Source organism: Sus scrofa, chromosome 1 (genome assembly GCF_054392235.1).
Source record: "Sus scrofa isolate SSC_HxYL_T2T_F1_AM1 chromosome 1, Sscrofa_HxYL_maternal_Yorkshire_Landrace_v2.0, whole genome shotgun sequence".
NCBI lineage: Eukaryota > Metazoa > Chordata > Mammalia > Artiodactyla > Suidae > Sus > Sus scrofa.
Genome location: NC_139383.1, coordinates 96,547,386 through 96,569,445, shown reverse-complemented (window position 1 = coordinate 96,569,445; position 22,060 = coordinate 96,547,386).

Below are 22,060 nucleotides of genomic sequence, written 5' to 3'. Positions count from 1 at the left end.
AAGGCACAAAACTAGGTTCGGGCAGGTTCATTTGTGAGAGTGCAACTCTCTTCGGGAACCAAGCTCAGCCCCAATGCGTGTCTGCTCAGGAAAGCAGCGCTTTCTGATTTCTCCCCTAGCCCATTGCTCGCCATAGGAACAAGGAGGTTCTGGGCTGCCTCCTGCTCTCTGTGCACTGGTGCTTTGCAGGGCATCGCTAGAGCTGGAAACCAACTCCAAAGGTGCTCTACTTCAGGGAGAAGGCGGATGGGGTCAGAAAAGGCCTTTTGAGCACTGGCCCCAGCACCCCACATTCTGCCATCTAGGGAGGGACCCACGTAGGGCCCATCTCAGAAAAGGCACAAAACTAGCTTCTGGCCGCTTCATTTGCGAGAGTGAATCTTTCCTCGGGAAACCAAGCTCAGGCCCAATGCGTCTTTGCTCAGGCAAGCAGCGCTTTCTGGTTTCTCCCCTAGCCCATTGCTCGCCATAAGAACAAGGAGGTTCTGGGCTGCCTCTTGCTCTCTGTGCACTGGTGCTTTGCAGGGCATCGCTAGAGCTGGAAACCAACTCCAAAGGTGCTCTACTTCAGGGAGAAGGCGGATGGGGCCTGAAAAGGCCTTGTGTGCACTGGCCCCACCAACACACATTCTGCCAGCTAGGCAGGAACCCAGCTAGGGCCCATTTCAGAAAAGGCACAAAACTACCTTCTGGGAGCTGCTTTCGCGAGAGTGAAACTCTACTCGGGAAACCAAGCTCAGCCCCAATGCGTGTTTGCTCAGGAAAACAGCGCGTTCTGGTTTCTCCCTTAGGTCTGTGCTTGCCATAGGAACAAGGATGGTCTGGGCTGCCTCCTGCTCCCTGTGCACTGGTGCTTTGCTGGTGGTCGCTGGACGTGGAAACCTACTCCAAACGTGCTCTACTTCAGGGAGGAGGTGGATGGGGCCAGAATATGCCTTGTGTGCAAGGGCCCCACCACCTCACCTTTCTACATGTAGGGAGGGACCCAGCTAGGGCCCACCTCACAAAAGGCACAAAACTAGCTTCTGGGAGCTGCCTTCGTGAAAGTGAAACTCTCCTCAGGAAACCAAGCTCAGCCCCAATGCGTCTTTGCTCAGGAAAGCAGCGCTTTCTGGTTTCTCCCCTAGCCCATTGCTCGCCATAGGAACAAGGAGGTTCTGGGCTGCTTCCTGCTCCCTGTGCACTAGTGTTTGCAGGTCATTGCTAGAGCTGGAAACCAACTCCACACGTGCTCTACTTCAGGGAGAAGGCGGATGGGTTCTGAAAAGGCCTTGTGTGCACTGGCCCCAACACCCCATCCTCTGACACATAGGGAGGGACCCAGCTAGGGCCCATCTCAGAAAAGGCACAAAACTAGCTTCTGGGAGCTGCATTCGCGAAAGTGCAACTCTCCTTGGGAAACCAAGCTCAGCCCCAATGCGTGTTTGCTCAGGAAAGCAGCGCTTTCTTGTTTCTCCCCTAGCCCATTGCTCGCCATAGGAACAAGGAGGGTCTGGGCTGCCTCCTGCTCCCTGTGCACTGGTGCTTTGCTGGTGGTCGCTGGACCTGGAAACCTACTCCAAACGTGCTCTACTTCAGGGAGAAGGCGGATGGGGCCTGAAAAGGCCTTGTGTGCACTGGCCAGAGCAACCCACATTCTGCCGGTTAGGGAGGGACCCAGCTAGGGCCCATCTCAGAAAAGGCACAAAACTAGCTTCTGGGAGCTGCATTCGCGAAAGTGCAACTCTCCTCGCGAAACCAAGCGAAGCCCCAATGCGTCTTTGCTCAGGAAAGCAGCGCCTTCTGGTTTTCCCCTAGGTCTCTGCTTGCCTTAGGGCCAAGGAGGTTCTGTGCTGCCTACTGCTCCCTTGGCACTGGTGCTGTGCTGGTGGTCTCTGGAGATGGAAACCAACTCCAAATGTGCACTCCTTTGCGGAGAAGGCGGATGGGGACAGAAAAGGCCTTGTGTGCACTGGCCCCAACACCCCATATTCTGCCAGTTAGGGAGGGACACACCTAGGGCCCATCTCAGAAAAGGCACAAAACTAGGTTCGGGCAGCTTCATTTGCGAGAATGAAACTCTCCTCGGGAAACCAAGCTCAGCCCCAATGCGTCTTTGCTCAGGAAAGCAGCGCTTTCTGGTTTCTCCCCTAGGTCTCTGCTTGCCATACGAACAAGGACGGTCTGGGCTGCCTCCTGCTCCCTGTGCACTGGTGCTTTGCTGGTGGTCGCTGGACCTGGAAACCTACTCCAAACGTGCTCTACTTCAGGGAGAAGGCGGATGGGGCCTGAAAAGGCCTTTGTGCAAGGGCCCCACCAGTCCAACTTTCGCCAGTTAGGGAGGGATCCAGCTAGGGTCCATCTCAGAAAAGGCACAAAACTAGCTTCTGGGAGCTGCATTCGCGAAAGTGCAACTCTCCTCGGGAAACCAAGCTCAGCCCCAATGCGTGTTTGCTCAGGAAAGCAGCGCTTTCTGATTTCTCCCCTAGCCCATTGCTCGCCATAGGAACAAGGAGGGTCTGGGCTGCCTCCTGCTCCCTGTGCACTGGTGCTTTGCAGGTCATTGCTAGAGCTGGAAACCAACTCCAAACGTGCTCTACTTCAGGGAGGAGGCGGATGCTGCCAGAATATGCCTTGTGTGCAAGGGCCCCACCACCTCACCTTTCTACAGGTAGGGAGGGATCCAGCTAGTGCCCATCTCACAAAAGGCACAAAACTAGCTTCTGGGAGCTGCGTTCGCGAAAGTGAAACTCTCCTCAGGAAACCAAGCTCAGCCCCAATGCGTGTTTGCTCAGGAAAGCAGCGCTTTCTTGTTTCCCCCCTAGCCCAGTGCTTGCCATAGGAAGAAGGAGGGTCAGGGCTTCCTGCTGCTCCGTGTACACTGGTGGTTTGCAGGTCATCGCTATAGCAGGTAACCAACTCCAAACGTGCTCTACTTCAGGGAGAAGGCGGATGGGGCCTGAAAAGGCCTTGTGTGCACTGGCCCCAACACCCCACACTTTGCCACCTAGGGAGCGACCCAGCTAGGGTCGATCTCAGAAAAGGCACAAAACTAGCTTCTGGTAGCTGCTTTCGCGAAAGTGAAACTCTCCTCGGGAAACCAAGCTCAGCCCCAATGCGAGTTTTCTTAGGAAAGTAGCGCTTTCTGGTTTCTCTCCTAGCCGATTGCTCGCCATAGGAACAAGGAGGTTCTGGGCTGCTTCCTGCTCTCTGTGCACTGGTGCATTGCAGGGCATCGCTAGAGCTGGAAACCAACTCCAAAGGTGCTCTACTTCAGGGAGAAGGCGGATGGGGCCTGAAAAGGCCTTGTGTGCACTGGCCCCACCAACCCACATTCTGCCAGCTAGGCAGGAACCCAGCTAGGGCCCATTTCAGAAAATGCACAAAACTACCTTTTGGGAGCTGCATTCGCGAGAGTTACACTCTCCTCGGGAAACCAAGCTCAGCCCCAATGCGTGTTTGCTCAGGAAAGCAGCGCGTTCTGGTTTCTCCCCTAGGTCTGTGCTTGCCATAGGAGCAAGGATGGTCTGGGCTGCCTCCTGCTCCCTGTGCACTGGTGCTTTGCTGGTGGTCGCTGGACCTGGAAACCTACTCCAAACGTGCTCTACTTCAGGGAGGTGGTGGATGGGGCCAGAATGTTCCTTGTGTGCAGGGCCCCACCACCTCACCTTTCTACATGTAGGGAGGGACCCAGCTAGGGCCCATCTCACAAAAAGCACAAAACTAGCTTCTGGGAGCTGCGTTCGTGAAAGTGAAACTCTCCTCAGGAAACCAAGCTCAGCCCCAATGCGTGTCTGCTCAGGAAAGCAGCGCTTTCTGATTTCTCCCCTAGCCCATTGCTCGCCATAGGAACAAGGAGGGTCTGGGCTGCCTTCTGCTCCCTGTGCACTGGTGCTTTGCAGGTCATTGCTAGAGCTGGAAACCAACTCCAAACGTGCTCTACTTCAGGGAGAAGGCGGATGGGGCCTGAAAAGGCCTTGTGTGCACTGGCCCCAACACCCCATCCTCTGCCACCTAGGGAGGGACACAGCTAGGGCCCATCTCAGAAAAGGCACAAAACTAGCTTCTGGGAGCTGCATTCGTGAAAGTGCAACTCTCCTCGGGAAACCAAGCTAAGCCCCAATGCGTGTTTGCTCAGGAAAGCAGCGCTTTCAGGTTTCTCCCCTAGGTCTCTGCTTGCCTTAGGGCCAAGGAGGTTCTGAGCTGCCTACTGCTCCCTTGGCACTGGGGCTGTGCTGGTGGTCTCTGGAGATGGAAACCAACTCCAAATGTGCACTCCTTTGCGGAGAAGGCGGATGGGGCCAGAAAAGGCCTTGTGTGCACTGGCCCCAACACCCCATATTCCGCCAGCTAGGGAGGGACCCAGCTAGGGCCCATCTCAGAAAAGGCACAAAACTAGGTTCGGGCAGCTTCATTTGCGAGAGTGAAACTCTCCTCGGGAAACCAAGCTCAGCCCCAATGCGTCTTTGCTCAGGAAAGCAGCGCTTTCCGGTTTCTCCCCTAGGTCTCTGCTTCCCTTAGGGCCAAGGAGGTTCTGTGCTGCCTACTGCTCCCTTGGCACTGGGGCTGTGCTGCTGGTCTCTGCTGCTGGAAACCAACTCCAAATGTGCTCTCCTTTGCGGAGAAGGTGGAAGGGGCCAGAAAAGGCCTTGTGTGCACCGGCCCCAGCAACCCACATTCCGCCAGCTAGGGAGGGACCCAGCTAGGGCCCATCTCTGAAAAGGCACAAAACTAGGTTCGGGCAGCTTCATTTGTGAGAGTGCAACTCTCCTCGGGAACCAAGCTCAGCCCCAATGCGTGTCTGCTCAGGAAAGCAGCGCTTTCTGATTTCTCCCCTAGCCCATTTCTCGCCATAGGAACAAGGAGGTTCTGGGCTGCCTCCTGCTCTCTGTGCACTGGTGCTTTGCAGGGCATCGCTAGAGCTGGAAACCAACTCCAAAGGTGCTCTACTTCAGGGAGAAGGCGGATGGTGCCTGAAAAGGCCTTGTGCGCACTGACCCCAACACCCCACACTTTGCCACCTAGGGAGCGACCCAGGTAGGGTCGATCTCAGAAAAGGCACAAAACTAGCTTCTGGGAGCTGCTTTCACGAAAGTGAAACTCTCCTCGGGAAACCAAGCTCAGCCCCAATGCGAGTTTGCTTAGGAATGTAGCGCTTTCTGGTTTCTCTCCTAGCCGATTGCTCGCCATAGGAACAAGGAGGTTCTGGGCTGCTTCCTGCTCTCTGTGCACTGGTGCTTTGCAGGGCATCGCTAGAGCTGGAAACCAACTCCAAACGTGCTCTACTTCAGGGAGAAGGCGGATGGGGCCTGAAAAGGCCTTGTGTGCACGGGCCCCAACACCCAATCCTCTGCCACCTAGGGAGGGACCCAGCTAGGGCCCATCTCAGAAAAGGCACAAAACTAGCTTCTGGGAGCTGCATTCGCGAAAGTGCAACTCTCCTCGGGAAACCAAGCTAAGCCCCAATGCGTGTTTGCTCAGGAAAGCAGCGCTTTCCGGTTTCTCCCCTAGGTCTCTGCTTGCCTTAGGGCCAAGGAGGTTCTGTGCTGCCTACTGCTCCCTTGGCACTGGTGCTGTGCTGGTGGTCTCTGGAGATGGAAACCAACTCCAAATGTGCACTCCTTTGCGGAGAAGGCGGATGGGGCCAGAAAAGGCCTTGTGTGCACTGGCCCCAACACCCCATATTCCGCCAGCTAGGGAGGGACACACCTAGGGCCCATCTCAGAAAAGGCACAAAACTAGGTTCTGGCAGCTTCATTTGCGAGAGTGAAACTCTCCTCGGGAAACCAAGCTCAGCCCCAATGCGTCTTTGCTCAGGAAAGCAGCGCTTTCTGGTTTCTCCCCTAGGTCTCTGCTTGCCATAGGAAAAAGGAGGGTCTGGGCTGCCTCCTGCTCCCTGTGCACTGGTGCTTTGCTGGTGGTCGCTGGACCTGGAAACCTACTCCAAACGTGCTCTACTTCAGGGAGAAGGCGGATGGGGCCTGAAAAGGCCTTGTGTGCAAGGGCCCCACCAGCCCAACTTTCGCCAGCTAGGGAGGGACCCAGCTAGGGCCCATCTCAGAAAAGGCACAAAACTAGCTTCTGGGAGCTGCATTCGCGAAAGTGAAACTCTCCTCGGGAAACCAAGCTCAGCCCCAATGCGTGTTTGCTCAGGAAAGCAGCGCTTTCTGGTTTCTCCCCTAGCCCATTGCTCGCCATAGGAACAAGGAGGGTTTGGGCTGCCTCCTGCTCCCTGTGCACTGGTGTTTTGCAGGTCATTGCTAGAGCTGGAAACCAACTCCAAAGGTGCTCTACTTCAGGGAGGAGGCGGATGGGGCCAGAATATGCCTTGTGTGCAAGGGCCCCACCACCTCACCTTTCCACAGGTAGGGAGGGACCCAGCTAGGGCCCATCTCACAAAAGGCACAAAACTAGCTTCTGGGAGCTGCATTCGCGAAAGTGAAACTCTCCTGGGGAAACCACGCTCAGCCCCAATGCGTCTTTGCTCAGGAAAGCAGCGCTTTCTTGTTTCCCCCCTAGCCCAGTGCTTGCCATAGGAACAAGGAGGGTCAGGGCTTCCTGCTGCTCCGTGTACACTGGTGGTTTGCAGGTCATCGCTATAGCTGGAAACCAACTCCAAACGTGGTCTACTTCAGGGAGAAGGCGGATGGGGCCTGAAAAGGCCTTGTGTGCACTGGCCCCAACACCCCACCCTTTGCCACCTACGGCGGGACCCAGCTAGGGTCGATCTCAGAAAAGGCACAAAACTAGCTTCTGGCAGCTGCTTTCGCGAAAGTGAAACTCTCCTCGGGAAACCAAGCTCAGCCCTAATGCGTGTTTGCTCAGGAAAGCAGCGCTTTCTGGTTTCTCCCCTAGCCCATTGCTCGCCATAGGAACAAGGAGGGTCTGGGCTGCCTCCTGCTCTCTGTGCACTGGTGCATTGCTGGTGGTCGCTGGACCTGGAAACCTACTCCAAACGTGCTCTACTTCAGGGAGAATGCGGATGGGGCCTGAAAAGGCCTTGTGTGCAAGGGCCCCACCAGCCCAACTTTCGCCAGCTAGGGAGGGACCCAGCTAGGGCCCATCTCAGAAAAGGCACAAAACTAGCTTCTGGGAGCTGCATTCGCGAAAGTGCAACGCTCCTCGGGAAACCAAGCTCAGCCCCAATGCGTCTTTGCTCAGGAAAGCAGCGCTTTCCGGTTTCTCCCCTAGGTCTCTGCTTCCCTTAGGGCCAAGGAGGTTCTGTGCTGCCTACTGCTCCCTTGGCACTGGGGCTGTGCTGCTGGTCTCTGCTGCTGGAAACCAACTCCAAATGTGCTCTCCTTTGCGGAGAAGGTGGAAGGGGCCAGAAAAGGCCTTGTGTGCACCGGCCCCAGCAACCCACATTCCGCCAGCTAGGGAGGGACCCAGCTAGGGCCCATCTCTGAAAAGGCACAAAACTAGGTTCGGGCAGGTTCATTTGTGAGAGTGCAACTCTCTTCGGGAACCAAGCTCAGCCCCAATGCGTGTCTGCTCAGGAAAGCAGCGCTTTCTGATTTCTCCCCTAGCCCATTGCTCGCCATAGGAACAAGGAGGGTCTGGGCTGCCTCCTGCTCTCTGTGCACTGGTGCTTTGCAGGGCATCGCTAGAGCTGGAAACCAACTCCAAAGGTGCTCTACTTCAGGGAGAAGGCGGATGGGGTCAGAAAAGGCCTTTTGAGCACTGGCCCCAGCACCCCACATTCTGCCATCTAGGGAGGGACCCACGTAGGGCCCATCTCAGAAAAGGCACAAAACTAGCTTCTGGCCGCTTCATTTGCGAGAGTGAATCTTTCCTCGGGAAACCAAGCTCAGGCCCAATGCGTCTTTGCTCAGGCAAGCAGCGCTTTCTGGTTTCTCCCCTAGCCCATTGCTCGCCATAAGAACAAGGAGGTTCTGGGCTGCCTCTTGCTCTCTGTGCACTGGTGCTTTGCAGGGCATCGCTAGAGCTGGAAACCAACTCCAAACGTGCTCTACTTCAGGGAGAAGGCGGATGGGGCCTGAAAAGGCCTTGTGTGCACGGGCCCCAACACCCAATCCTCTGCCACCTAGGGAGGGACCCAGCTAGGGCCCATCTCAGAAAAGGCACAAAACTAGCTTCTGGGAGCTGCATTCGCGAAAGTGCAACTCTCCTCGGGAAACCAAGCTAAGCCCCAATGCGTGTTTGCTCAGGAAAGCAGCGCTTTCCGGTTTCTCCCCTAGGTCTCTGCTTGCCTTAGGGCCAAGGAGGTTCTGTGCTGCCTACTGCTCCCTTGGCACTGGTGCTGTGCTGGTGGTCTCTGGAGATGGAAACCAACTCCAAATGTGCACTCCTTTGCGGAGAAGGCGGATGGGGCCAGAAAAGGCCTTGTGTGCACTGGCCCCAACACCCCATATTCCGCCAGCTAGGGAGGGACACACCTAGGGCCCATCTCAGAAAAGGCACAAAACTAGGTTCTGGCAGCTTCATTTGCGAGAGTGAAACTCTCCTCGGGAAACCAAGCTCAGCCCCAATGCGTCTTTGCTCAGGAAAGCAGCGCTTTCTGGTTTCTCCCCTAGGTCTCTGCTTGCCATAGGAAAAAGGAGGGTCTGGGCTGCCTCCTGCTCCCTGTGCACTGGTGCTTTGCTGGTGGTCGCTGGACCTGGAAACCTACTCCAAACGTGCTCTACTTCAGGGAGAAGGCGGATGGGGCCTGAAAAGGCCTTGTGTGCAAGGGCCCCACCAGCCCAACTTTCGCCAGCTAGGGAGGGACCCAGCTAGGGCCCATCTCAGAAAAGGCACAAAACTAGCTTCTGGGAGCTGCATTCGCGAAAGTGAAACTCTCCTCGGGAAACCAAGCTCAGCCCCAATGCGTGTTTGCTCAGGAAAGCAGCGCTTTCTGGTTTCTCCCCTAGCCCATTGCTCGCCATAGGAACAAGGAGGGTTTGGGCTGCCTCCTGCTCCCTGTGCACTGGTGTTTTGCAGGTCATTGCTAGAGCTGGAAACCAACTCCAAAGGTGCTCTACTTCAGGGAGGAGGCGGATGGGGCCAGAATATGCCTTGTGTGCAAGGGCCCCACCACCTCACCTTTCCACAGGTAGGGAGGGACCCAGCTAGGGCCCATCTCACAAAAGGCACAAAACTAGCTTCTGGGAGCTGCATTCGCGAAAGTGAAACTCTCCTGGGGAAACCACGCTCAGCCCCAATGCGTCTTTGCTCAGGAAAGCAGCGCTTTCTTGTTTCCCCCCTAGCCCAGTGCTTGCCATAGGAACAAGGAGGGTCAGGGCTTCCTGCTGCTCCGTGTACACTGGTGGTTTGCAGGTCATCGCTATAGCTGGAAACCAACTCCAAACGTGGTCTACTTCAGGGAGAAGGCGGATGGGGCCTGAAAAGGCCTTGTGTGCACTGGCCCCAACACCCCACCCTTTGCCACCTACGGCGGGACCCAGCTAGGGTCGATCTCAGAAAAGGCACAAAACTAGCTTCTGGCAGCTGCTTTCGCGAAAGTGAAACTCTCCTCGGGAAACCAAGCTCAGCCCTAATGCGTGTTTGCTCAGGAAAGCAGCGCTTTCTGGTTTCTCCCCTAGCCCATTGCTCGCCATAGGAACAAGGAGGGTCTGGGCTGCCTCCTGCTCTCTGTGCACTGGTGCATTGCTGGTGGTCGCTGGACCTGGAAACCTACTCCAAACGTGCTCTACTTCAGGGAGAATGCGGATGGGGCCTGAAAAGGCCTTGTGTGCAAGGGCCCCACCAGCCCAACTTTCGCCAGCTAGGGAGGGACCCAGCTAGGGCCCATCTCAGAAAAGGCACAAAACTAGCTTCTGGGAGCTGCATTCGCGAAAGTGCAACGCTCCTCGGGAAACCAAGCTCAGCCCCAATGCGTCTTTGCTCAGGAAAGCAGCGCTTTCCGGTTTCTCCCCTAGGTCTCTGCTTCCCTTAGGGCCAAGGAGGTTCTGTGCTGCCTACTGCTCCCTTGGCACTGGGGCTGTGCTGCTGGTCTCTGCTGCTGGAAACCAACTCCAAATGTGCTCTCCTTTGCGGAGAAGGTGGAAGGGGCCAGAAAAGGCCTTGTGTGCACCGGCCCCAGCAACCCACATTCCGCCAGCTAGGGAGGGACCCAGCTAGGGCCCATCTCTGAAAAGGCACAAAACTAGGTTCGGGCAGGTTCATTTGTGAGAGTGCAACTCTCTTCGGGAACCAAGCTCAGCCCCAATGCGTGTCTGCTCAGGAAAGCAGCGCTTTCTGATTTCTCCCCTAGCCCATTGCTCGCCATAGGAACAAGGAGGTTCTGGGCTGCCTCCTGCTCTCTGTGCACTGGTGCTTTGCAGGGCATCGCTAGAGCTGGAAACCAACTCCAAAGGTGCTCTACTTCAGGGAGAAGGCGGATGGGGTCAGAAAAGGCCTTTTGAGCACTGGCCCCAGCACCCCACATTCTGCCATCTAGGGAGGGACCCACGTAGGGCCCATCTCAGAAAAGGCACAAAACTAGCTTCTGGCCGCTTCATTTGCGAGAGTGAATCTTTCCTCGGGAAACCAAGCTCAGGCCCAATGCGTCTTTGCTCAGGCAAGCAGCGCTTTCTGGTTTCTCCCCTAGCCCATTGCTCGCCATAAGAACAAGGAGGTTCTGGGCTGCCTCTTGCTCTCTGTGCACTGGTGCTTTGCAGGGCATCGCTAGAGCTGGAAACCAACTCCAAAGGTGCTCTACTTCAGGGAGAAGGCGGATGGGGCCTGAAAAGGCCTTGTGTGCACTGGCCCCACCAACACACATTCTGCCAGCTAGGCAGGAACCCAGCTAGGGCCCATTTCAGAAAAGGCACAAAACTACCTTCTGGGAGCTGCTTTCGCGAGAGTGAAACTCTACTCGGGAAACCAAGCTCAGCCCCAATGCGTGTTTGCTCAGGAAAACAGCGCGTTCTGGTTTCTCCCTTAGGTCTGTGCTTGCCATAGGAACAAGGATGGTCTGGGCTGCCTCCTGCTCCCTGTGCACTGGTGCTTTGCTGGTGGTCGCTGGACGTGGAAACCTACTCCAAACGTGCTCTACTTCAGGGAGGAGGTGGATGGGGCCAGAATATGCCTTGTGTGCAAGGGCCCCACCACCTCACCTTTCTACAGGTAGGGAGGGACCCAGCTAGGGCCCACCTCACAAAAGGCACAAAACTAGCTTCTGGGAGCTGCCTTCGTGAAAGTGAAACTCTCCTCAGGAAACCAAGCTCAGCCCCAATGCGTCTTTGCTCAGGAAAGCAGCGCTTTCTGGTTTCTCCCCTAGCCCATTGCTCGCCATAGGAACAAGGAGGTTCTGGGCTGCTTCCTGCTCCCTGTGCACTAGTGTTTGCAGGTCATTGCTAGAGCTGGAAACCAACTCCACACGTGCTCTACTTCAGGGAGAAGGCGGATGGGTTCTGAAAAGGCCTTGTGTGCACTGGCCCCAACACCCCATCCTCTGACACATAGGGAGGGACCCAGCTAGGGCCCATCTCAGAAAAGGCACAAAACTAGCTTCTGGGAGCTGCATTCACGAAAGTGCAACTCTCCTCGGGAAACCAAGCTCAGCCCCAATGCGTGTTTGCTCAGGAAAGCAGCGCTTTCTTGTTTCTCCCCTAGCCCATTGCTCGCCATAGGAACAAGGAGGGTCTGGGCTGCCTCCTGCTCCCTGTGCACTGGTGCTTTGCTGGTGGTCGCTGGACCTGGAAACCTACTCCAAACGTGCTCTACTTCAGGGAGAAGGCGGATGGGGCCTGAAAAGGCCTTGTGTGCACTGGCCAGAGCAACCCACATTCTGCCGGTTAGGGAGGGACCCAGCTAGGGCCCATCTCAGAAAAGGCACAAAACTAGCTTCTGGGAGCTGCATTCGCGAAAGTGCAACTCTCCTCGCGAAACCAAGCGAAGCCCCAATGCGTCTTTGCTCAGGAAAGCAGCGCCTTCTGGTTTTCCCCTAGGTCTCTGCTTGCCTTAGGGCCAAGGAGGTTCTGTGCTGCCTACTGCTCCCTTGGCACTGGTGCTGTGCTGGTGGTCTCTGGAGATGGAAACCAACTCCAAATGTGCACTCCTTTGCGGAGAAGGCGGATGGGGACAGAAAAGGCCTTGTGTGCACTGGCCCCAACACCCCATATTCTGCCAGTTAGGGAGGGACACACCTAGGGCCCATCTCAGAAAAGGCACAAAACTAGGTTCGGGCAGCTTCATTTGCGAGAGTGAAACTCTCCTCGGGAAACCAAGCTCAGCCCCAATGCGTCTTTGCTCAGGAAAGCAGCGCTTTCTGGTTTCTCCCCTAGGTCTCTGCTTGCCATACGAACAAGGACGGTCTGGGCTGCCTCCTGCTCCCTGTGCACTGGTGCTTTGCTGGTGGTCGCTGGACCTGGAAACCTACTCCAAACGTGCTCTACTTCAGGGAGAAGGCGGATGGGGCCTGAAAAGGCCTTTGTGCAAGGGCCCCACCAGTCCAACTTTCGCCAGTTAGGGAGGGATCCAGCTAGGGTCCATCTCAGAAAAGGCACAAAACTAGCTTCTGGGAGCTGCATTCGCGAAAGTGCAACTCTCCTCGGGAAACCAAGCTCAGCCCCAATGCGTGTTTGCTCAGGAAAGCAGCGCTTTCTGATTTCTCCCCTAGCCCATTGCTCGCCATAGGAACAAGGAGGGTCTGGGCTGCCTCCTGCTCCCTGTGCACTGGTGCTTTGCAGGTCATTGCTAGAGCTGGAAACCAACTCCAAACGTGCTCTACTTCAGGGAGGAGGCGGATGCTGCCAGAATATGCCTTGTGTGCAAGGGCCCCACCACCTCACCTTTCTACAGGTAGGGAGGGATCCAGCTAGTGCCCATCTCACAAAAGGCACAAAACTAGCTTCTGGGAGCTGCGTTCGCGAAAGTGAAACTCTCCTCAGGAAACCAAGCTCAGCCCCAATGCGTGTTTGCTCAGGAAAGCAGCGCTTTCTTGTTTCCCCCCTAGCCCAGTGCTTGCCATAGGAAGAAGGAGGGTCAGGGCTTCCTGCTGCTCCGTGTACACTGGTGGTTTGCAGGTCATCGCTATAGCAGGTAACCAACTCCAAACGTGCTCTACTTCAGGGAGAAGGCGGATGGGGCCTGAAAAGGCCTTGTGTGCACTGGCCCCAACACCCCACACTTTGCCACCTAGGGAGCGACCCAGCTAGGGTCGATCTCAGAAAAGGCACAAAACTAGCTTCTGGTAGCTGCTTTCGCGAAAGTGAAACTCTCCTCGGGAAACCAAGCTCAGCCCCAATGCGAGTTTTCTTAGGAAAGTAGCGCTTTCTGGTTTCTCTCCTAGCCGATTGCTCGCCATAGGAACAAGGAGGTTCTGGGCTGCTTCCTGCTCTCTGTGCACTGGTGCATTGCAGGGCATCGCTAGAGCTGGAAACCAACTCCAAAGGTGCTCTACTTCAGGGAGAAGGCGGATGGGGCCTGAAAAGGCCTTGTGTGCACTGGCCCCACCAACCCACATTCTGCCAGCTAGGCAGGAACCCAGCTAGGGCCCATTTCAGAAAATGCACAAAACTACCTTTTGGGAGCTGCATTCGCGAGAGTTACACTCTCCTCGGGAAACCAAGCTCAGCCCCAATGCGTGTTTGCTCAGGAAAGCAGCGCGTTCTGGTTTCTCCCCTAGGTCTGTGCTTGCCATAGGAGCAAGGATGGTCTGGGCTGCCTCCTGCTCCCTGTGCACTGGTGCTTTGCTGGTGGTCGCTGGACCTGGAAACCTACTCCAAACGTGCTCTACTTCAGGGAGGTGGTGGATGGGGCCAGAATGTTCCTTGTGTGCAGGGCCCCACCACCTCACCTTTCTACATGTAGGGAGGGACCCAGCTAGGGCCCATCTCACAAAAAGCACAAAACTAGCTTCTGGGAGCTGCGTTCGTGAAAGTGAAACTCTCCTCAGGAAACCAAGCTCAGCCCCAATGCGTGTCTGCTCAGGAAAGCAGCGCTTTCTGATTTCTCCCCTAGCCCATTGCTCGCCATAGGAACAAGGAGGGTCTGGGCTGCCTTCTGCTCCCTGTGCACTGGTGCTTTGCAGGTCATTGCTAGAGCTGGAAACCAACTCCAAACGTGCTCTACTTCAGGGAGAAGGCGGATGGGGCCTGAAAAGGCCTTGTGTGCACTGGCCCCAACACCCCATCCTCTGCCACCTAGGGAGGGACACAGCTAGGGCCCATCTCAGAAAAGGCACAAAACTAGCTTCTGGGAGCTGCATTCGTGAAAGTGCAACTCTCCTCGGGAAACCAAGCTAAGCCCCAATGCGTGTTTGCTCAGGAAAGCAGCGCTTTCAGGTTTCTCCCCTAGGTCTCTGCTTGCCTTAGGGCCAAGGAGGTTCTGAGCTGCCTACTGCTCCCTTGGCACTGGGGCTGTGCTGGTGGTCTCTGGAGATGGAAACCAACTCCAAATGTGCACTCCTTTGCGGAGAAGGCGGATGGGGCCAGAAAAGGCCTTGTGTGCACTGGCCCCAACACCCCATATTCCGCCAGCTAGGGAGGGACCCAGCTAGGGCCCATCTCAGAAAAGGCACAAAACTAGGTTCGGGCAGCTTCATTTGCGAGAGTGAAACTCTCCTCGGGAAACCAAGCTCAGCCCCAATGCGTCTTTGCTCAGGAAAGCAGCGCTTTCCGGTTTCTCCCCTAGGTCTCTGCTTCCCTTAGGGCCAAGGAGGTTCTGTGCTGCCTACTGCTCCCTTGGCACTGGGGCTGTGCTGCTGGTCTCTGCTGCTGGAAACCAACTCCAAATGTGCTCTCCTTTGCGGAGAAGGTGGAAGGGGCCAGAAAAGGCCTTGTGTGCACCGGCCCCAGCAACCCACATTCCGCCAGCTAGGGAGGGACCCAGCTAGGGCCCATCTCTGAAAAGGCACAAAATTAGGTTCGGGCAGCTTCATTTGTGAGAGTGCAACTCTCCTCGGGAACCAAGCTCAGCCCCAATGCGTGTCTGCTCAGGAAAGCAGCGCTTTCTGATTTCTCCCCTAGCCCATTTCTCGCCATAGGAACAAGGAGGTTCTGGGCTGCCTCCTGCTCTCTGTGCACTGGTGCTTTGCAGGGCATCGCTAGAGCTGGAAACCAACTCCAAAGGTGCTCTACTTCAGGGAGAAGGCGGATGGTGCCTGAAAAGGCCTTGTGTGCACTGGCCCCACCAACCCACATTCTGCCAGCTAGGCAGGAACCCAGCTAGTGACCATTTCAGAAAAGGCACAAAACTACCTTCTGGGAGCTGCTTTCGCGAGAGTGAAACTCTCCTCGGGAAACCAAGCTCAGCCCCAATGCGTGTTTGCTCAGGAAAGCAGCGCGTTCTGGTTTCTCCCCTAGGTCTGTGCTTGCCATAGGAACAAGGATGGTCTGGGCTGCCTCCTGCTCCCTGTGCACTGGTGCTTTGCTGGTGGTCGCTGGACCTGGAAACCTACTCCAAACGTGCTCTACTTCAGGGAGGAGGTGGATGGGGCCAGAATATGCCTTGTGTGCAAGGGCCCCACAACCTCACCTTTCTACATGTAGGGAGGGACCCAGCTAGGGCCCATCTCACAAAAAGCACAAAACTAGCTTCTGGGAGCTGCGTTCGTGAAAGTGAAACTCTCCTCAGGAAACCAAGCTCAGCCCCAATGCGTGTCTGCTCAGGAAAGCAGCGCTTTCTGATTTCTCCCCTAGCCCATTGCTCGCCATAGGAACAAGGAGGGTCTGGGCTGCCTTCTGCTCCCTGTGCACTGGTGCTTTGCAGGTCATTGCTAGAGCTGGAAACCAACTCCAAACGTGCTCTACTTCAGGGAGAAGGCGGATGGGGCCTGAAAAGGTCTTGTGTGCACTGGCCCCAACACCCCATCCTCTGCCACCTAGGGAGGGACACAGCTAGGGCCCATCTCAGAAAAGGCACAAAACTAGCTTCTGGGAGCTGCATTCGTGAAAGTGCAACTCTCCTCGGGAAACCAAGCTAAGCCCCAATGCGTGTTTGCTCAGGAAAGCAGCGCTTTCAGGTTTCTCCCCTAGGTCTCTGCTTGCCTTAGGGCCAAGGAGGTTCTGAGCTGCCTACTGCTCCCTTGGCACTGGGGCTGTGCTGGTGGTCTCTGGAGATGGAAACCAACTCCAAATGTGCACTCCTTTGCGGAGAAGGCGGATGGGGCCAGAAAAGGCCTTGTGTGCACTGGCCCCAACACCCCATATTCCGCCAGCTAGGGAGGGACCCAGCTAGGGCCCATCTCAGAAAAGGCACAAAACTAGGTTCGGGCAGCTTCATTTGCGAGAGTGAAACTCTCCTCGGGAAACCAAGCTCAGCCCCAATGCGTCTTTGCTCAGGAAAGCAGCGCTTTCCGGTTTCTCCCCTAGGTCTCTGCTTCCCTTAGGGCCAAGGAGGTTCTGTGCTGCCTACTGCTCCCTTGGCACTGGGGCTGTGCTGCTGGTCTCTGCTGCTGGAAACCAACTCCAAATGTGCTCTCCTTTGCGGAGAAGGTGGAAGGGGCCAGAAAAGGCCTTGTGTGCACCGGCCCCAGCAACCCACATTCCGCCAGCTAGGGAGGGACCCAGCTAGGGCCCATCTCTGAAAAGGCACAAAACTAGGTTCGGGCAGCTTCATTTGTGAGAGTGCAACTCTCCTCGGGAACCAAGCTCAGCCCCAATGCGTGTCTGCTCAGGAAAGCAGCGCTTTCTGATTTCTCCCCTAGCCCATTTCTCGCCATAGGAACAAGGAGGTTCTGGGCTGCCTCCTGCTCTCTGTGCACTGGTGCTTTGCAGGGCATCGCTAGAGCTGGAAACCAACTCCAAAGGTGCTCTACTTCAGGGAGAAGGCGGATGGTGCCTGAAAAGGCCTTGTGTGCACTGGCCCCACCAACCCACATTCTGCCAGCTAGGCAGGAACCCAGCTAGTGACCATTTCAGAAAAGGCACAAAACTACCTTCTGGGAGCTGCTTTCGCGAGAGTGAAACTCTCCTCGGGAAACCAAGCTCAGCCCCAATGCGTGTTTGCTCAGGAAAGCAGCGCGTTCTGGTTTCTCCCCTAGGTCTGTGCTTGCCATAGGAACAAGGATGGTCTGGGCTGCCTCCTGCTCCCTGTGCACTGGTGCTTTGCTGGTGGTCGCTGGACCTGGAAACCTACTCCAAACGTGCTCTACTTCAGGGAGGAGGTGGATGGGGCCAGAATATGCCTTGTGTGCAAGGGCCCCACAACCTCACCTTTCTACATGTAGGGAGGGACCCAGCTAGGGCCCACCTCACAAAAGGCACAAAACTAGCTTCTGGGAGCTGCCTTCGTGAAAGTGAAACACTCCTCAGGAAACCAAGCTCAGCCCCAATGCGTCTTTGCTCAGGAAAGCAGCGCTTTCTGGTTTCTCCCCTAGCCCATTGCTCGCCATAGGAACAAGGAGGGTCTGGGCTGCTTCCTGCTCCCTGTGCACTAGTGTTTGCAGGTCATTGCTAGAGCTGGAAACCAACTCCACACGTGCTCTACTTCAGGGAGAAGCGGATGGGTTCTGAAAAGGCCTTGTGTGCACTGGCCCCAACACCCCATCCTCTGCCACCTAGGGAGGGACCCAGCTAGGGCCCATCTCAGAAAAGGCACAAAACTAGCTTCTGGGAGCTGCATTCGCGAAAGTGCAACTCTCCTCGGGAAACCAAGCTCAGCCCCAATGCGTGTTTGCTCAGGAAAGCAGCGCTTTCCGGTTTCTCCCCTAGGTCTCTGCTTGCCTTAGGGCCAAGGAGGTTCTGAGCTGCCTACTGCTCCCTTGGCACTGTGGCTGTGCTGGTGGTCTCTGGAGATGGAAACCAACTCCAAATGTGCACTCCTTTGCGGAGAAGGCGGATGGGGCCAGAAAAGGCCTTGTGTGCACTGGCCCCAACACCCCATATTCCGCCAGCTAGGGAGGGACCCAGCTAGGGCCCATCTCAGAAAAGGCACAAACTAGGTTCGGGCAGCTTCATTTGCGAGAGTGAAACTCTCCTCGGGAAACCAAGCTCAGCCCCAATGCGTCTTTGCTCAGGAAAGCAGCGCTTTCTGGTTTCTCCCCTAGGTCTCTGCTTGCCATAGGAACAAGGAGGGTCTGGACTGCCTCCTGCTCCCTGTGCACTGGTGCTTTGCTGGTGGTCGCTGGACCTGGAAACCTACTCCAAACGTGCTCTATTTCAGGGAGAAGGCGGATGGGGCCTGAAAAGGCCTTGTGTGCAAGGGCCCCACCAGCCCAACGTTCGCCAGCTAGGGAGGGAACCAGCTAGGGCCCATCTCTGAAAAGGCACAAAACTAGCTTCTGGGAGCTGCATTTGCGAAAGTGAAACTCTCCTCGGGAAACCAAGCTCAGCCCCAATGCGTGTTTGCTCAGGAAAGCAGCGCTTTCTGGTTTCTGCCCTAGCCCATTGCTCGCCATAGGAACAAGGAGGGTCTGGGCTGCCTCCTGCTCCCTGTGCACTGGTGCTTTGCAGGTCATTCTAGAGCTGGAAACCAACTCCAAACGTGCTCTACTTCAGGGAGGAGGCGGATGGGGCCAGAATATGCCTTGTGTGCAAGGGCCCCACCACCTCACCTTTCTACAGGTAGGGAGGGACCCAGCTAGGGCCCATCTCACAAAACGCACAAATCTAGCTTCTGGGAGCTGCATTCGCGAAAGTGAAACTCTCCTCGGGAAACCAAGCTCAGCCCCAATGCGTCTTTGCTCAGGAAAGCAGCGCTTTCTGGTATCCCCCGTAGCCCAGTGCTTGCCATAGGAACAAGGTGGGTCAGGGCTTCCTGCTGCTCCGTGTACACTGGTGGTTTGCAGGTCATCGCTATAGCTGGAAACCAACTCCAAACGTGCTCTGCCTCAGGGAGAAGGCGGATGGGGCCTGAAAAGGCCTTGTGTGCACTGGCCCCAACACCCCACCCTTTGCCACCTACAGCGGGACCCAGCTAGGGACCATCTCAGAAAAGGCACAAAACTAGCTTCTGGCAGCTGCTTTCGCGAAAGTGAAACTCTCCTCGGGAAACCAAGCTCAGCCCTAATGCGTGTTTGCTCAGGAAAGCAGTGCTTTCCGGTTTCTCCCCTAGGTCTCTGCTTGCCTTAGGGCCAAGGAAGTTCTGTGCTGCCTACTGCTCCCTTGGCACTGGGGCTGTGCTGGTGGTCTCTGGAGATGGAAACCAACTCCAAATGTGCACTCCTTTGCGGAGAAGGCGGATGGGGCCAGAAAAGGCCTTGTGTGCACTGGCCCCAACACCCCATATTCTGCCAGCTAGGGAGGGACACACCTAGGGCCCATCTCAGAAAAGGCACAAAACTAGGTTCTGGCAGCTTCATTTGCGAGAGTGCAACTCTCCTCGGGAAACCAAGCTCAGCCCCAATGTGTCTTTGCTCACGAAAGCAGCGCTTTCTGGTTTCTCCCCTAGGTCTCTGCTTGCCGTAGGAACAAGGAGGGTCTGGGCTGCCTCCTGCTCCCTGTGCACTGGTGTTTGCAGGTCATTGCTAGAGCTGGAAACCAACTCCAAAGTTGTTCTACTTCAGGGAGAAGGCGGATGGGGCCTGAAAAGGCCTTGTGTGCAGTGGCCCCAAGGCCCCAACTTTCACCAGCTAGTTAGAGACCCACCTAGGGCCCATCTCAGAAAAGGCACAAAACTAGCTTCTGGCAGCTACATTTGCGAAAGTGAAACTCTCCGCAAAAAACCAAGCTCAGACCCAATGCGTGTTTGTTCATGAAATCAGTGCTTTCTGCTTTCCCCCTAGCCTATTTCTCGCAATAAGAACAAGGAGGGTCTGGGCTTCTTCCTGCTCCCTGTGCATTGGTGCTTTGCAGATCATTGCTAGAGCTGGAAACCAACTCCAAGTTGCTATACTTCAGGGAGAAGGCGGATGGGGCCTGAAAATTCCTTGTGTGCATTGGACCCAGCACCCTACCCTTGGCCAGCTAGGGAGGGACCCAGCTATGGCCCATCTCAGAAAAGGCACAAAACTAGCTTCTGGCAGCAGCAATCGTGAAAGTGAAACTCTCCTCAGGAATCCAAGCACAGCCCCAATGCGTGTTTGCTCAGGAAAGCAGCGCTTTCCGGTTTCTCCACTGTATCTGCTTGCCCTAGGGCCAAGGAGTGTCTCGGCTGCCTCTTCCAACCTGGGCACTGATGCTTTGTAGGTGTTCGCTAGAGCTGGAAACCAAATCCAAACGTGCTCTCCTTTTGGGGAGAAGGCGGATGGGGCCTGAAAAGGCCTTGTGTGCACTGGCCCCACTACCCCGCTTTCGCCAGGTAGGGAGGGACCCACCTAGGGCCCATCTCAGAAAAGGCACAAAACTAGCTTCTGGGAGCTGCATTCGTGAAAGTGAAACTCTCCTCGGGAAACCAACCTCAGCCCCAATGCGTGTTTGCTCAGGAAAGCAGCGCTTTCCGGTTTCTCCCCTAGGTCTCTGCTTGCCTTAGGAACAATGAGGGTCTGGGCTGCCTCCTGTTCCCTGGGCACTGGTGCTGTACTGGTGCTCGCTGGAGCTGGAAAGCAACTACAAACATGCTCTCCTTTGGGGAGAATGCGGATGGGGTCTGAAAAGGCCTTGTGTGCACTGGCCCCAACACCCCACATTCCGCAAGCTAGGGAGGAAACCACCTAGGGCCAATCTCAGAAAAGGCACAAAACTAGCTTCTGGCAGCTGCATTCGCGAAAGTGAAACTCTCCTTTGGAACCAAGCTCAGCCCCAATGCGTATTTGCTCAGGAAAGCAGCGCTTTCTGGTTTCTCCCCTAGCCCATTGCTCGCCATAGGAACAAGGAGGGTCTGGGCTTCCTCTTGCTCCCTGTGCACTGGTGATTTGCAGGTCATCGCTATAGCTGGAAACCAACTCCAAACGTGCTCTACTTTAGGGAGAAGGCGGATGGGGCCTGAAAAGGCCTTGTGTGCACTGGCCCCAACACCCCATCCTCTGCCACCTAGGGAGGGACCCAGCTAGGGACCATCTCAGAAAAGGCACAAAACTAGCTTCTGGCAGCTGCATTTGTGAAAGTGAAACTCTCCTCGGGAAAGCAGGCTCAGACCCAATGCGTGTTTGCTCAGGAAAGCATTGCTTTCCGGTTTCTCCCCTAGGTCTATACTTGCCCTATGGCAAAGGACGGTCTGGGTGACTCCTGCTCCCTGTGCACTGGTGCTTTGCTGGTGGTCGCTGGACCTGGAAACCTACTCCAAACGTGCTCTACTTCAGCGAGAAGGTGGATGGGGCCTGAAAAGGCCTTGTGTGCAAGGGCCCCACCAGCCCAAATTTCGCCAGCTAGGGAGGGACCCAGCTAGGGCCCATCTCAGAAAAGGCACAAAACTAGCTTCTGGCAGCTGCATTCGCGAAAGTGCAACGCTCCTCCGGAAACCAAGCTAAGCCCTAATGCGTGTCTGCTCAGGAAAGCAGCGCTTTCCGGTTTCTCCCCTAGGTCTCTGCTTGCCTTAGGGCCAAGGAGGTTCTGTGCTGCCTACTGCTCCCTTGGCACTGGGGCTGTGCTGCTGTTCTCTGCTGCTGGAAACCAACTCCAAATGTGCTCTCCTTTGCGGAGAAGGTGGAAGGGGCCAGAAAAGGCCTTGTGTGCACCGGCCCCAGCAACCCATATTCCGCCAGCTAGAGAGGGACCCAGCTAGGGCCCATCTCAGAAAAGGCACAAAACTAGGTTCGGGCAGCTTCATTTGCGAGAGTGAAACTCTCCTCGGGAAACCAAGCTCAGCCCCAATGCGTGTTTGCTCACGAAAGCAGCGCTTTCTGGTTTCTCCCCTAGCAGATTGCTCGCCATAGGAGCAAGGAGGTTCTGGGCTGCCTCCTGCTCTCTGTGCACTGGTGCTTTGCAGGGCATCGCTAGAGCTGGAAACCAACTCCAAAGGTGCTCTACTTCAGGGAGAAGGCAGATGGGGTCAGAAAAGGCCTTTTGAGCACTGTCCCCAGCACCCCACATTCTGCCATCTAGGGAGGGACCCACGTAGGGCCCATCTCAGAAAAGGCACAAAACTAGGTTCGGGCCGCTTCATTTGCGAGAGTGAAACTTTCCTCGGGAAACCAAGCTCAGGCCCAATGCGTCTTTGCTCAGGCAAGCAGCGCTTTCTGGTTTCTCCCCTAGCCCATTGCTCGCCATAAGAACAAGGAGGTTCTGGGCTGCCTCTTGCTCTCTGTGCACTGCTGCTTTGAAGGGCATCGCTAGAGCTGGAAACCAACTCCAAAGGTGCTCTACTTCAGGGAGAAGGC